The sequence below is a fragment of the Sinocyclocheilus rhinocerous genome, unplaced genomic scaffold (assembly GCF_001515625.1).
Source record: "Sinocyclocheilus rhinocerous isolate Xijiao unplaced genomic scaffold, SAMN03320098_v1.1 scaffold2330, whole genome shotgun sequence".
In the NCBI taxonomy this organism is placed as follows: domain Eukaryota; kingdom Metazoa; phylum Chordata; class Actinopteri; order Cypriniformes; family Cyprinidae; genus Sinocyclocheilus; species Sinocyclocheilus rhinocerous.
In genome coordinates this window covers 683,770-690,363 of record NW_015630979.1, presented here as the reverse complement: position 1 = coordinate 690,363, position 6,594 = coordinate 683,770, and the positions used below count along the sequence as shown (strand labels likewise).

General features: G+C 35.3%; 1 pseudogene; it reads right to left on the bottom strand.

Moving 5' to 3' along the window:
• LOC107740825 (complement C5-like) overlaps nucleotides 1-6,103 on the bottom strand; it is a 15,039-nt pseudogene extending 8,936 nt beyond the window's left edge.
• Between the last annotated feature and the right edge of the window lie 491 nt (nucleotides 6,104-6,594).

The following is a 6,594-nucleotide window of genomic DNA, read 5'->3' as shown; positions in this document are numbered from 1 at the left end:
TATCTCCGTTTGCATTGATCTTTCAGCTTCGTAACTTTGCAGATATTGTTTATGCTCAAACAGCAACATTACACACTAACTAACGTTAAAAAAGTGAAATCGCAATGAACCACCCCTTTAAGTTATATATCTTGATTTAAAAATGTTTAGATATGTGTACTGGAAGACAAGACAAATTTACCGAGTAAGAACATCATTTTTTTTTGCAGTGTGGAAAATTAATTATTTTTAAGTAATTTGTAAAACAAAAAGTAATTCGTAAGACAAGCAATTAAAAAATATAATTATTCCCTGTTGAAAAAAAAAACAGCATATGCTGGCTGCTCTGCTTCAAAACATACCTAACCAGCATATGCTGGTTTTTTCAACAGGGTTATTAGATAAAAATTAAATAAAAATATGAAATAATTTTGACTGTTATATGTACGATATGGAAACTTGGTGTACAGATACAAAACTTTGAAAAGTTGGAAAATGAGCCTATTTTCAAAAATAGTGGAGTGTTCCTTTAAATTCGAATGCAACGTTTTTGCATTCGAATGTGGATTTTTTTTTTAATTCGATGAATATTCAAAATTCGAATATTCATTTTTTTTTTTTTGACAGCCCTACTTACTACAGTCAACATTTGAAGTGGATCAAAAAAGTTCAAAGTTGTCCTAAGACAAGAACGCATTTTGGTTTTAGGTTTTAGGACAACTTGGATGAAAGGTTTTGATCCACTTAAAATTTTGACTAGTGTACTTACTATAAACTTACTAGACCCCGTCTATATAGCCTTCTATAAAATTCTATCATCATTTACTGTCATGTCGTTTCAAACCTGTATTACTTTTTCTTCAGTGGAACACAAAATATGATATTTTGAAGAATGTTGATAACCAGAATGTTGGAAACTACATAGTTTTGGTTCAATTTGACTCTTATTATATGGACAAAAAAATACCAAATTTCTTCTTTTGTGTTCCACTGAAGTAAGTCATACAGACTTGCAACATCATGAGGTTGTGTAAATGATGACAGAATTTTAATTTTTGGATGGACTATCCCTTTACAGTTCGAATGTTCTGTAATTTGTGGTTAATTAGTAGGTAATTGACATAAGTAGATCAGTCACATTATCTCACATATTAACACTCAGCCTATCACATAGCAATTTAGATGCAAATAATTCCCTTTTCAGCCACCAGGTGATGCTAAAACAAATCATTTCGATCCAGTTTGTTAACTCACCCTCACTGAATACCCCAACTGCTTTCAGCTCCCATGTAGTCAGTGAGTCTGGAAGATTTTTGGTAATGCTTACTGACCCAGACCTTAAACAGATTAAAATGAAAGGTGTAACTGCATAATTAAAAAAATAAAAGTTTTCAGAGAGTATTTTATGTTTTTTTAATCCGTGAAAAAGCAATAAAATCCTAATGTAGCTATATTTTGTAAAGAGTACTTTTCATAATTCTCTTACAAGGATTAGGATGATCAATTAGACAGAAGGGATTATGGGTCAGAAAGTTTTCTTACTTGCTGGTGTCCTCCCATAACCAGCTCTCAGGGACAGTAGCCCCTCACTGCAGAACACAAGATCCAGGGGGCGTGGTTGGATCCACATGTAGGGGGTGGAGATTAGGGAAGTAGCTCCTAATCTGAGATGGCATGGCATCCAGTAGAAAGTCGATTGCTACATTGCGTAATGGAGAGTTTTAGATCCTGCCTTTCTATGTGTTTAGTCATCTAAATTACTATAGACGTTCAAGATGATAATGATTTATGTAAGAAAAACATTCTCTTGGCGGAGCTTCATAGCAAAGACACGCAGTTTACGTTCAGTGGATACTCTCCAAAATGGAGCTACTGTAACGCGGAGGAGACGAATTGTTGAATAAAGTCGTTATTTTTGTTTTCTTTGTGTACTAAAAAAATATTCTCGTCGCTTCATCAAATTCAGATTGAACCACTGATGGCAGATGGACTATTTTGACGATGTCTTTCATACTTTTCTGGGCCTTGACAGTGTTATTTACTTGGCAGTCAATGGGACAGTCACAAGCCTCCCGGTTTTCATCCAAAATATCTTAAATTGTGTTCTGAAGACGAACAAAGCTTTTACGGGTTTGGAACGACATGGGGGTAAGTGATTAATGACAATTTTCATTTTGGAGTGGAGTAACCCTTTAAAGTCATACCACAGCATCTCAATCGGATTTAAGTCCGGACTTGATTTGGCCACTCCAAAACCTTAATTTTGTTTTTTTTGAGCCATTCAGAGGTATCTTATGTAGGTAGGGCAACTTTTGTGTTTGACTGTTGGTATGATGTTCTTTTTATGAAATGCTGTGTTGCTTTTACGCCAGATGTGACGGGACACACACCTTCCAAACAGTTCAACTTTTGTCGCATCAGTCCACAGAATATTTGCCCAAAACTCTTGGGGATAATCAAGATATTATTTGGCAAATGTGAGACGAGCCTTTGTGTTCTTTTTGGTCAGCAGTGGCTTTTGCCTTGGAACTCTCCCATGGATGCCATTTTTGCCCAGTCTCTTTCTTATTGTTGAATCATGAACACTGACCTTAATTGAGGCAAGTGAGGCCTGCAGTTCTTTAGATGTTGTTCTGGGTTCTTTTATGACCTCCTGGATGAGTCGTCGTTGCGCTCTTGGAGTAATTTTGGGATTAATCACAGTTCTTTCATGATTTAACAGGAGGGGGCAATACATTTTTCACGTAGGTAGGGACGGACAGTTTTTTTTCCCTTAATAAATGAAATCATCATTTTAAAACTGCATTTTGTATTTACTTGAATTATCTTTGTGTAATATTAAAATTTGTTTGATGATCTGAATCTTTTGAGTGTGACAAATATGCAAAAAAAAAAAAACAGGAAGGGGGCAAAAACCTTTTCACGGCACTGTATATTTGTTCAAATATAATAAAACTACTTGAGAAGACAGGTTTCTTACTCTCATAGCGTATGGTAGACCTGGTTTGATCAAAGGAGGGGTTGAGATCAGACTCGGTGTGAATGGAATTTCCACAAATTTCACATTTGAGAGCACTGCCTCCTGGGAGATTCCACCTGACAATGAAGAGGGGTTTCCAACGTTGTCAAATGGTTGTCACATTTATTTGCTTTAAATCAGGACAATGCACTCCTGTGTCGGTGGAACTAATTGGACCTACCAGTTGACTCTTGAAGCAAAACTCTCACTCGAATAAAGCTGTTTTCTTTCATGGCACGCAGACTTTGAGGGCCATCAGGCATGGATGATAAAGCTTCTTCTTTTCCATTTTTCAGCTAAAACAAAAGCCCAAAACAAATGTATTCTCAGAACTCAAACATTAAAAATGTTTTGTTGAGTGCACACTGACCATGTATCTTGCAAATGTCTCTGGTATCATGACAGTTTCTTCTGGTGTACTGTACCCGAACGTCAGGAAAATATCTGCAGAACTAGCTGGTGTTCCATGAACATACCTGTCAGCACACATATACACAAATTTAAACAATTTGCAACACTTGCAAATATATTCAACAGCAACTGAAATGAATATACTCTACTGTTCAGATTTGGAGTTGAGAAGATTTTTTAAATGTTTTGAAAGAATAAAAAAAACTAAAAACAGTAATGTTATAAAATATTATAATGTAAAATTGTTTTCAAACTTAAAACATTCTAAATTCTAATTTAAAACTAACAGTTTAACATATTTTCAAATGTAATTTATTCTTGTGTTGCAAAGCGAAATTTTAAGCATCATTACACCAGTCTTCAGTGTCACATGATGCTTCAGAAATTATTCTTATATGCTGATTTGATGCTCAAGAAACATTTCTTATTATTATCAATGCTAAAACAGTTGTACTGCTTAATATTTTTGTGGAAACTGTAATTAATTTTTTTCACTATTCTTTGATGAACAGAAAGTTCAAAAGAAAAGCATTTATTTCAAACAATAATTTCTTGTATGTAACAAAGTTTTTACTCCCCCTTTTGATCAATTAAATGCTTACTTGCCGAATAAGAGCATTAAATTCAAAATAAAATATAATACTGACCACAAATGTTTGAACGGTAGCCTACTGTGTTTATGTGAAATAAAACAGGAAAAACCTACTAGCCTGAAATCTTCAACTTGAAAGACTCAAAGTTCTTCTCACTGACGTAGTTGGCTTCGGGCTCAATATGGAGTAAAATACTGGGCAGCACTGAGAAACATAGCTTGAATTTAGATATAATGGAAACTAAATGTCTACATAACACTTTTTCTTAAAAAACAAAAACAAACAAAAAAACAAGGGTCTTACCATATTCTTTGACCTCAAACACAGCAGTGGCAGTTGTTTCAAAAATGTCTGCATAAGTAGCCACAATCTTCCAGATTCCATAACTAATAAGATTTACATTGTGAAAAAAAAAATGCTGCAGAGACAAAAAAGTAACAACTAATGAAAATACTTGCATAGTTCCAGTTGCATAGACCTGCTGCATTCACCAGAACATCAAATTTTCATTTTTGGGTGAACTATCCCTTTAACTAGTTTCACCAGCAAGACTATCATTTCTCAGCAAACTTCACCTGGTTGACTAACCAGTATGATCTAGCCTGAACTACCACAGAAATTTACAAGCAAGCCGGTTTTCAACAGAGTGTCACTATTATACCTGATCAAGCATTTAAACATCAGATCAACTCAAATATAATTATAATAGTCTGTTTGTCTTACGTTGGTATTTTGAATGGTGGAAGACGTGGTTTTGCTCCAATGATGTCTGCCATATCAATCATCTCTACTTTGATACCGTTAAAGTCCTAAAAGGAAGTTGAAACATTAACACAAATCAAAATTCAAGTGAAGCATGAGGCTGTGAAGAGAGACACTCACCACGAATGTAAGGGTGACAGTTCGTCTAGATTTCCTCAGCTCCTCATTGAGGGAGTAAACACACACTTTTAATAGAAAGCAAACAGATTCAAAGGATGGATTCTTTCATTTACTCACTCCATTTTTCTCTTCATACATAAACTCGCACTTTTAGGCTGATGATACACGGGGCAACTTTTTTTGAGCAATGTTGCTGGGGGAAGTTCCCACTGAGAATGGGTAACACATTTCTATCTGGATATTTTAGATCGGTCATGGGCCCTGTGTCTTACCTGGTTGCCCGTTGACGGCAACATTGTCCAAAGTTGCCCGACATTGCTCAAAAAGTTGCCCTGTGTTTCATCAGCCGTACACACATGATAAGATTCTTCTCATACTGACCCTCTTGTTTGGGTGTGTACAGTGGCTTGTCAGTTTGGATAAAGAGAAACCCGTTCACAGTAGTGACTGGGATTTTTTCATGTGCAGAGAAAGCAGAGGAGATCGCCTGACAACTAGGTAGACAAACTTGTCCTCTTTAGGGAAATCCGTGGGCATTATCTGTGAAACAGAAAAAAAGCATTTCTGAAAATAATATTATGAATAACATAAAATCAGGAAAACAAAAGTTTTGCAACTGTAAATAACAACACATTTAAGCCAAACATCATACAAAAATTATCTTCTGGGATCTTAAATTTGCAGTCCTAACCGTAAAGTAGCAGAAGCTTGATAGTTATTCGCGGTGTTGAGCTTCAGGGACTGAGATGCATATTCTTTATAAACTGGTGCTTGTTTGTTCTTCAGGTAAAGATGTAATGTAATGCCTGTAATTCCTGGTCATAACCAAACAACTGCACCACCACATTTCCCGAAGCATCGAGTTGCAGCAGTTTAGGTGCAGTGATTAAGTATCTGCAAAACAAAATATTTTGTTGTGTCTGTGGGTCGCTATCAGAGCATGGCAGATGCAAAAAACAAAAATGATGTAGCTAAAATATAGACTAAATGCTTAATTTCATACAAACATGAAAGATTACTAACAGTTGTTTTTCAAGAGTGTACGTATGTTTACGTTTAGTTATCATTGTTTGTTTAGCAGTTCTGCTTTTTGATAATACAGACCAGTATTTCTGTTCTGTAGAATTTTTTTAATGATGTAAATTGCAACTTACACACTTTCCTGGACAGTAATGCAGAAGAAGAGATGAAGTATACAGAGAAAAAATAAACGTGCCATCATTGACTATTTGCTCCTTAAAAAAAAAAACATTTGCTCAGTTTTTGTCAGCCGAATCAATATCTGCTTTGCTTGCTTTGAGTTACTTATTAGCTCAGCAGTCTTGAAATAGGTCCCAAAAATGTGTCTTGAGGTGTAGTTTTAGTAACGAAGCTATAGTCCAAATATGCAAAATACATCAGCCATAATGATTAATTTAACTGTTGTGGTGTAAATGTTTAATGTTTGATTATGAAATGCTCATATCATTACTGTGCAGATTGCTCAGTCACTGTGCAAGTCACAATGAAAGTAAAGCATAGTTCTGTTTACAATTAACAGGGTATTTCATGGAGATGTTTTCTTCCCATGGGTTGTTTTATTATTGTGCAATTCTAGTAACATTTGGACATCAGTCCGACTATTGACTTGGTCATTGATTTACTGAATTTGAGAAAAATGTACACAAACACATAAACCCACTAATATGACAAGATTAAACCGGCCTCCTG